Here is a 9343-nt window from a genome sequence, read left to right as displayed (position 1 = left end):
ACAGTAAGTGTGAGGTCCAGAAGCCATCAGGACCGGATGGTCCTCACCCCGAAGGCTTTGAGGAAACCTGGGCTGCTCTCCTTCCATCAGCGATGGAAGAACAAATGGCCTTCTCCCCGTTGTCTTCTCTGATGTCTGGGGGCATGTCAGAGCTGGGATCTCTGTCAGCAAACATTTTCCCTTTTATTTCTGCACGTTCATCTCATGCAGAGCCCTGGTCAGCACCTAAATGACCAGGGTCTGGGGGGTGGGCCGAGGCAGCCGGAAGGGCAGGCCACGCCTTCCCTCCCTCTCAACCCCGCATTCTATCACTTCTTCCCTTTCCCCTCTAACCCATTATCCCAGGGAGCCTTGCCTCACCCATGGCCCTTGCCCCCGCCAGCTTCTCCTCCCTCCCTCATGCCCCTGCCATTTCCACCTTGGCCCCCAGGGATCTTTGGAAAACAAGGACCCTAGCAGGGATCTTGGCTGAATGCCTTTCAGATGCCCTCAGCCAAGGCCTGTGCAGAGCCCCAGGGAGTGAAAGGAGCCAAAGGAGGGGAAAGGGAGTCCCTGTGGCCTGTGGCCTGCTGACCCCTGGCCCGCAGCATCCCACTGCTCCTGGCCCCATGTCTGGCAGGGGGCAGGGGTGCAGCCCACACTCCTACCCACAGGAGGCTGTCCCGGGCCTGCTCCCTCTCCCCTCTGCTGGGCCCGCTTCTCCCCTCAGGCCCGCGATCTCCTCACCGACATCACCTGCCCCTTCCCATGTCCCCCCACGGAGTGAGCGCCTGTGTCTCCGCTGTGCGTCTCTCGAAGGGGATCCTGAGCCCCAGAAGGTGGGGGTAGGCCTGCTTCATGGCTTCGGCTCTGGACCCTACGTGGTGCCCAGTGAAGGCCCCTGAGTATGCTTGTCAGATACCCGGACAAGTGGAAGCTACTCACCGGCCCCGGTGCGGCCACCCCAGCCAGTTGGGAGCATGTGTGACCTCGAGCTCAGCCAGGCTGAGCTATATTTAGACACTGGGGCCAGAATGAGCTCCTGGGGCTGAGGAGGTAGTGGGGCCCACAGAAGGGCCCCAGGGGGACCTCCTTGTCCCGGGCGACAGTCCCCGTGTGGCAGGCCCAAGCCCAGACCAGGCCCCCACTGTCCCACAAGGGCTGAGGGAAGACTCTGAACAAAGGAGCTGCTCTGGCGGGGTGTTGTGTGTGTGTATGTATGTTGATAACTAGAAAAAATAAGTTCTGGCCTGGCTGGTCAGCTCCAAGAGTGAGCCGTGGTGCGGGGGAGGGTGGAAGTGGGGTTGGGGGGCCCATAGGAGCTGCCTGCCCGCTGCCCGAGCTGCCTGAATGGTTCTCCTCCGCCCTGCACCTCGGGTGGGCACCGTGCCAGGCCAGGGTGCGGCCACCCGGCGGCAGGCGAGGAGGGGCTGCCCTGGCCCTGGCTGTTCGCTACCCCGCTCTCCAGGGCAGGCAGGAGGCAGGATGGATGTTCGCAATAATTACCCAGCTGCAGCTTCCCCAGAGCTGCCACCATAGCAACGGTGCCGGGCGCCCCAGCCGAGAGGCCAAGTGGCAGGAGGGGGTGCGGGCGTTCTGGGCAGGTCGGGGAGGGGTGGCATGAGCCCCAGGCGCAGCCCCACCGGCTCCTTTTGTCAGCTCCCCAACTCGGCTGTCCCCTCCTGAGAGGCCAGAAGGAAAGGGGCTTTGTCTGGGCACCAGGAGGCTGGCATAGCCCAGGGGAGGCCCCAGCAGACGCCCATTCCTGCTGCCTGGCCCGTGGGGCAAGGGGGAGCAGGTGGCAGGAGGGCTAGGGGTGCTCGGGGTCCCTGCGGCTCAGGGCTCAACTCGGGACTGGTGTTGCCACCTGGGTGCCCATGGCACACCCCAGGATCTCTAGGTCTCACCACCCACAATGGCATCTCTGGGCCTTCTCAGGAAGGGTGTTTATGACCCACTCACCCATCTGCCCTGCCCGGGTCCTGGTGGAGCCAGGTGGGGAGCAAGACTGGCTTTGTGGGGAGTTGGCTGTGGGAGAGGCCCCGGGCCTGGAGCAATGTTTGGGGACTCCCAGAATTCTGCCTTCACAGCACCCATTCCCCTGGGGGCCTCCCTTCTGTGAACGTTCATCTTATGAAGGGGACTGTGCTTATTTCCATTTTACAGATGAGGAAACTGAGGCCAGAGAGGTTATGTGACCTTGCTAAGGTCACGCAACTGAAAAGGTGTCGCCTCAACCCACTTCAGTCTTACCGTTGCCCTGTCATTGCTGCGGTGGTCATTGTGGCTGTTCCCTGTCCCCTGTCATCTGGAAGTGTGGCCCAGGGGTTAGCTAAGAGTAAGTAGAGGCTCTGTGGCCAGAGCTGGGGATGTGACTCCCCCTCTTTCAGCCTTGGTTTTCTCCTCTGTAAAATGGGGATACACTGGAAACGCCTCTGGTGGGCTGTTGTTCAGATTATAGGAAACAGTGAGTAGAAAAGAATAGAGCCTAGCACTGTGGGCAGTATTAGCTGTTGTTATTGTTGGAAATATGATTATTTTTATTATTGTTATAACATGAGGAGGCGGACTTACATGCTACCAAGACCCCCTTTGGGTCCAGCCTCCCCAGGCTCCCCAGGCAGCTCTCCAAAGGCGTGGCCTCTCTGGAAGGCACCAGTCAGGATCATGAGCTGGGACGTGGGGAGTTCACAGCCTGACAAGGAGGCGGCGTTAATTGTTTAATCCCACAAGTGTGTCTGGGGTGTGGGCGGTGAGGGTGAGGAAGGAGACAGACCTGGGCTGAGAAGGAGCCGGTGCCAGACGGACTGAGCCTCCATTTACACAGAAGTGTTTGGGGAAGGCCTCTCCAGAGGGCTGGCCTGGAAAGGTCAGGAGAAGGACATTCTAGAATGTGGCTCTGCCTGAGGAACCAGAAGGAGCCAGTTATCTCAGGAGCACAGAGGAACAGGGAGACTGAGGTGGTCTGGGGTTGGATCTCAGGGCTTTGTGGGCCATGGAGGGGAGTTTGGGCTGTGATTCTAAAGGCTGTGGAAAGTTAGCAAATGACTTTAGGTAGAAAAGGAGGGCAAAGACATTTGTTGGATGAATGAATGAATGATTGAAAGAATGGAAGTTTTGGCCAACAGAGCCCCGCCCCCCACCTTTCCCTCCTTCCTCTCTCGAAACCCCTCCCCCATCACTCTAGCCTTCCCTGGCTGGTTGGGTTCAGTCATTTGTCAGCTGCTGCCTTGGGAACCCACAGTCATATAGTGGAGGATCAAGTAAATAGAAAAATTCCATACCAGCCGTTTGTTCAGTACGGGGGAGTGTTCTGGGGAAAGAGAGCTGATACAGGTCAGGGCACTGCCTGAGAGGGGCATTGAAGGATCAATAGGAGTTCACCAGGCTGTCAAAGCTGAGGACATAGCAAAGTCTCAGAGACAGGAAACAGCACGCAATGGTGGGGAATTATTTTTTGTTTGTTTGTTTCTTAGGGCCAGTGGATAAATAAAGATAGCCCCCTTTATTGAGCTCTGACTGTATGCCCAGCCCAGTGCTGCAGGCATGAGCTCACTGAAATCACACAACTTAAACTCTGCCCTCTTTTATGAATGAGGAATTGAGATTCAGATAAAATAAGTCACTTGCAACCACAGAGCTCATACGCTCAAATACCCAGAGGTGGAATCAGACAGCAGTGCGACTTGGGCCACAAAAGCCCCTGAAGTCCAAGCTAAGGTGTCAGGACCTACTCCTGGGGTTTCTGGAAAACCGTAGTAGGGTTCTGAGTGGGAGAGGGGTGGGTCAGAGCTGCGTTTGAGACAGAAGTTTCCATAGCCTCTGTGGAGGGTAGACAGAGGGGCTGTGATCAGTGGCAAGGCTACTGCAACAGTCCTCGAGAGGGATGAGGAGGGACTGACTCCACGGGAGTGCCTGGGGAAGGAGAGGAAGTGGTGCCTTTGAGGGGGACCCAGCGAAGGATATGAGGCCAGAGGAGCAGAGAGAGGCCTCTGGTGTGAAGGCGTGGATCACAGTTTGAGTTCAAGTACGATGAGTCTAACAGAAATTCGATGCTCTTTCCTCCTTGCAAGCTGGTTTTATTTTTAATTTTTCTTGACCACGCCGCACAACATGTGGGATCTTCATTCCCCAACCAGGGTTCGAATCTGGGCCCTTGGCAATGAAAGCACAGAATCTTAACCACCGTCCCTATTTCACTGATTTGTTGAAGACTTATCATTGTCTCCCTCATGAGATTATAGGCATTTTCTTTCTTTCTTTCTTTCTTTCTTTTTTAAGATTTTTGATGTGGACCATTTTCTGCATTGGAGGGTGAAGTCTTAACCACTGGACCACCAGGAAAGTCCCTGTAGGCAAAAAATTTTTTAAGGTAAAAATTGGGAAAAAAACAATTCTTAACCCAAAATGATGCTGGCTGATGGTGGATTTCAGGATGGCAGCACTTCTGTGAGTTTTCCCTGAAATCTCCAAAGCCCCTCACAAGCCAAGGGCAGAAAGCATCATCCTTGGTGATAATGTGTGTGCATGTGGGAGCTGGCACTTGTGAGAGGATCTGGGCCGGGGTCAGGCTGCCAGGGGTCCACTGGGGTCACTGGGGGTCCAACAAGAATTTGGGATCCATTCCAGAAGTAGCTGCTGCTGCTGCTGCTGCTAAGTCGCCTCAGTCGTGTCTGACTCTGTGCGACCCCAGAGACGGCAGCCCACCAGGCTCCTCTGTCCCTAGGATTCTCCAGGCAAGAACACTGGAGTGGGTTGCCATTTCTTTCTCCAATGTATGAAAGGGAAAAGTGAAAGTGAAGTCGCTGTCGTGTCCGGCTCTTAGCGACCCCATGGACTGCAGCCCACCAGGCTCCTCCGCCCATGGGATTTTCCAGGCAAGAGGGCTGCTGAAATTGGAGAAGCTTCTGGAAGCCTGGCAGCAGCATTCCTGACCTCCGTTTCTGGGTTTCCCCAGGCCAGGCCGGCAGACAGAGGCCTGCAGCCTGCCTGCCCACTGCCCTGGGGTATTGTAGCTGGCAGGCCAGGCAGGTGGTGACTCAAACTGCAGGTGCTGCCTCACATGCGCCCGGGGCACGGCTGCCCCACGGGGAGGAGGGAGCTGTGTTCACACAGCCCACTGGCCAGCTTACCTCCTCACCGTTATGGAGGAACCGTGGCCTTCCTTATGGAGGAACCGTGGCCTTCCCTTGAACCTGGGAATGAAGATGTTGCGCTGTCATCCCCGACCCCCACCCCACCCCACTTGCTGGCAGCAGGAACTGGGATTTGGTAGAAAGTGATGGTTTAAACCCTGGCTTGGTTTTTTAACACTTGGCTGCCATATTCTCTGAGCCTCAGTTTATTCAGCTGTATATGGTGGGGAGGCGGAGGGTGGGTCGTGGGTGGCGGTCAAGGCCCACACGGCTCCTGCACGGAGGAGGAGACAGGCAGTGTGAGCTCTGTCTGCCCCTGCTTTCCCTGTCAGCTCAACCAGGAGAGGAGGTGGGCCGAAAAACAAAACCGGATCCCTGGAAGCCTGATGGGTCTGTGACTGATCGCTGGAGCCGGGTGTGCTGTCAGCTTGGTGTCCAGAGGGGCACCCCAGAGTCGCGCACGCCTGGCCAGCCGTGATGCACAGATGGTGGAAGCACAGGAGGCCAGTCTCCAGAGCCAGAGCCCGGACTGCAAGGGGACGGGCGATGGCGGGGGCCTCCAGGCCCAGGTCAGTCTCTATCAGGCACCGCTGATATTCACGCGTAGAGTGTGGCCAGCCTTGGGGAGCTCTCCTCCATCCGTGACCCTGTCCCCCTATGACAAAGCAGACAGCTGAGGCCTGGGAAAGGACATCAGCTTCTGTCTACATGGCCAGACCCTCTTCAGCACACCCCAGGAGGCCCAAAGGATGGGACGGTCCCTTCTGGCCTCCCCACTCTGGGGTTTTCTGCCTGGCTGCCTCCCCTCCAGCACTCAGCTCCACCCTGGGCACTAACTGTTCCCTCTGCCTGCCGTGCTCTTCCCTCGGAGCCCCACAGGGCAAACTCCTGCACTCCCTCGGAGCCTCTGCTCTAATACCCCCTCCTCAGACCAGCCCTTGCTGATCATCTAAAGGCACGTCCCCTCTCGCTTGTTACCTCTCTGCTTTGCTTTTTCTTCCTGGTGCTGATATTAGACATATCTCAGGTCACATCTAATTGTCTGCAGCCCCACATCCTCCCCTGACCCCACCCTGGGGATGTGAGCTCCAGGAAGATGGGAGCTTTGTCTGGCTCATGGTTGAATCCTGGGGCCTGGCCCAGAGAAGGCCCCCAGTACCACCACTGAATGAATGAATGGCTGAACAAATCCATCACTCAGCAAATATTTATGATCCCTTCCTGAGGGCAAGATCTGCTGTTGGTACAGGGCCTGGGAACCAAACCCCTCACACTGGGGCCTGGCGGAGGACACCTCCAGGATCCAAGGACGCAGAGCAGAAAATGGAAAATGGAAGAACCTAACAGACCTGCCTTCCCCACCAAGCCCATCCTCCACGTCCAAGCTGTGTGGTTTGGAGTTCGGCACTTGCCCTCTCTGAGTCCCACAGTCCTCACCTGTAAAGCAGTGCTGAATATACCGACCAAGGGGCCCTAGCATTCCCCCCCATCTCCCTCCTTGCTGCCACCCTGGCACATCTATAATCCATTATCCACACGGTAGCCAGAGAGGCCTTTTTTCCCCCTTTCTTCCTTTTGCTTCCAAAAATGTATTTATTTATTTTTTGAATAGGTAACAAATTTGCATGACTCAACATTCAAAAGGTGCAAGAGAGAATAAAGAAAATATCCCTCCCACCCATTCCCAGCCCAGCAGAACTCCCCAGAGGCAAACTGTTTCCTCCTATTTTCATCTATCATGCCAGAGATAATTTTATGCATATACAAATCAGTGCATACCTTTCTCTCTTTTTTTTTTTAAAGCAGACAGTAGCATGCAAGCACGTGGTTCTGTCCCGTGCTTTTTTCACTTGGCAATAAAGAATTTTGAGGGGCCGTTTTATTTTTTAATTTTTATTTATTGACTGATTTTTGGCTACATCGAGACATGAGAGATCTTAGATCTTAGATCCCTGATCAACGATCAGCCCTGTGCCCCCTGCAGTGTAAGCTCAGAATCCTAACCACTGGACCACTGGAGAGAATTCCCCAGCAGCTCATTTTAAAACATACACTATAACTGGTCCTTCTCCTGCAAACCAGCCCTCTGGTGGGTCCCCAGAATTCTCAGAATGACACCCAAATTTCTGTGGGGTCCTCTGTGATCTGGGCCGACATCTCTGACCTCACCTCCCTCCTCTCTTCAACTGACTCCCTCCACTCCAGGTGCGAAGGCCCTCTCTCTGCTGCTCTAGCTCGGCCCCAAAGCCCCCCACCCCAGGGCCTTTGCACTTGCTCTTCTCTCTGTCTTGTTCTTACAGAAATCCTCTCAATTCCCTCTTTTTCAGGTCTCTCTCCAACTATCATCTGATCTGAACTCAAGTATCCACCCTCCCACCCAGCCTGCCCCTTTGCTTGCCTTTATTTTTCTTGAGACTATTGATTACCATTTGTAATGGGCTATATTTGTTCATCGCCTGACTCTTCCATCAGACTGAGCCCCATGGAAGCGAGCACTGGATCTGTCTTGCTCACACTCCATCCCAATACCTAGATTTTAACAACTACCCCATAAATACTTGTTGCAGAAGCAAATAAACAGATTTCCTGTTTACGGATGAGGAAACTGAAGCACAGAGGAGGGGAATCGATGGCTCAAAGTCAGGGTGAGGTTGTTGCAATTCAACCTCCGCAACCTGGTTTCTCATCCCAACCCAGACTCCGTTTCCTAGCTGTGTGGTCTGGAGCTGTGCTCCTGCCCTCCCTGAGTCCCACAGTCCTCACCTGCCATCCTGGGGACTGCGAGGAGAATGGCATGCGTGCCTGTGGTCCCTTTCTGGTCCTTCACTGACACACCACAGTGGGTCACTGTGTCGCTGCCCTTTGCCTTCCAGCAGAAGCCCACCCATGGCTGGCATTCCTACCATCTGATGCAATGAGAAGGTGCCCCACCATTAACAGCACCCATGGCTGGCATTCCTGCCATCTGATGCTATGAGAAGGTGCCCCACCATTAACAGTATTTTTAAACAACAATCCCAAGGAAATATTTTTTAAATCCCATGTCATGCTGGGGAACAGCTCTGAATTATTAACTATCCGGCAGCCCTGCTATATTTCTTGACAGGGTTTATTCCGACACATACAATTTTCCTCCTAGTAATTTATGAAAAGCGTATTCTCTTCTTCAGGAAATCATACCCCTTTCTCCTGAGCACCACCTCCCTTGACCCCAGCTGGAAGGTTTACTGGGTAAATTCACTGAACTTTTATCTTAAAGAGCGTCTGCTTGCTTGCCTGATATCGAAGCACATTTCCTGGGGAGACACTGCAACCATGTTTTTTGAAATGCCCAGCCCGAGTCTTTTAAAAATTCAATAAAACCTTGTTCACTAGGATGGGTTAATCATTGGGAGATTTTTGCTCACATCCCCCAGGGATACCCCCTCTCCCTCAGCCCCACACTGTGACCAGCACGTATCTGCTTCACATTCAGGTGGTCGTGGGTTTGGGCCCCAGTGGAATCCTGTTTCCTGGACTCTGGCTACTCTGCATTGCCCACCCCATCCCAGGCCTTGGCTGTTGAGGGCACAGATGGAGTTAACTGAACCCAGATGGATTGATTTATTTTTAAATATTTATTTTTATTTATTTATTTGGTCGCACTGGGTCCTAATTGCGGCATGTGGGATTGTTCAGTAGGATCTAGTTCCCTGACCAGGGATGGAACCCGGGCCCCCTGCATTGGGAGAGCAGAGTCTTAGCCACTGGACCACCAGGGAAGTCCCTATATGAACCCAGATTTAGAGTCAGAGGCCCTGGTTCTAGTCTTGCTGGTGTCACAGACTCAGCTGGGTGACCTTGGGTAAGTCACCAAACCTCTCTGATCTAGTTTTCTTCCTCTCCTGATCCAGTTTTCTCATCCATAAAACAGGGAGTGATGACCCAAAATCAGGCATCCACTCACCACACACACATCCCGGGTGCTGGGCACTGGGGATCCAAGCTGGCGCCCACCCTCATGGAATTCATGGCAAGTGGGGAATCAGACCAGCTAAACACACAAAGAGATGTCAGATGCTGGTAAGATCTATGGCAGAAATTAAGCTGGGGCAGACTGGGCAGTGGCGGTGGGGGCTATTTTCAGCAGGAGGTCCAGGACAGAGGTGGGATGAGGGGACAGCACAGATCTGGTAGGGCAGTGGTTTTTACTCCCCCCCCCCGCCCCTCCCTGCCAGGGAAGATTTTGT

At 54.4% G+C, this 9343-nt stretch overlaps 1 non-coding gene across 1 annotated transcript; it reads right to left on the bottom strand.

Moving 5' to 3' along the window:
- Nucleotides 1–8802: 8802 nt before the first annotated feature.
- Nucleotides 8803–8875, bottom strand: TRNAG-CCC (transfer RNA glycine (anticodon CCC)). The gene has a single exon. It is a non-coding gene; the product is annotated as a tRNA-Gly (tRNA).
- Between the last annotated feature and the right edge of the window lie 468 nt (nucleotides 8876–9343).

Source organism: Capricornis sumatraensis, chromosome 15 (assembly GCF_032405125.1).
Source record: "Capricornis sumatraensis isolate serow.1 chromosome 15, serow.2, whole genome shotgun sequence".
In the NCBI taxonomy this organism is placed as follows: domain Eukaryota; kingdom Metazoa; phylum Chordata; class Mammalia; order Artiodactyla; family Bovidae; genus Capricornis; species Capricornis sumatraensis.
Note: the sequence above shows the minus strand (reverse complement) of the source record. Positions and strands in the feature narration are given on the sequence as shown.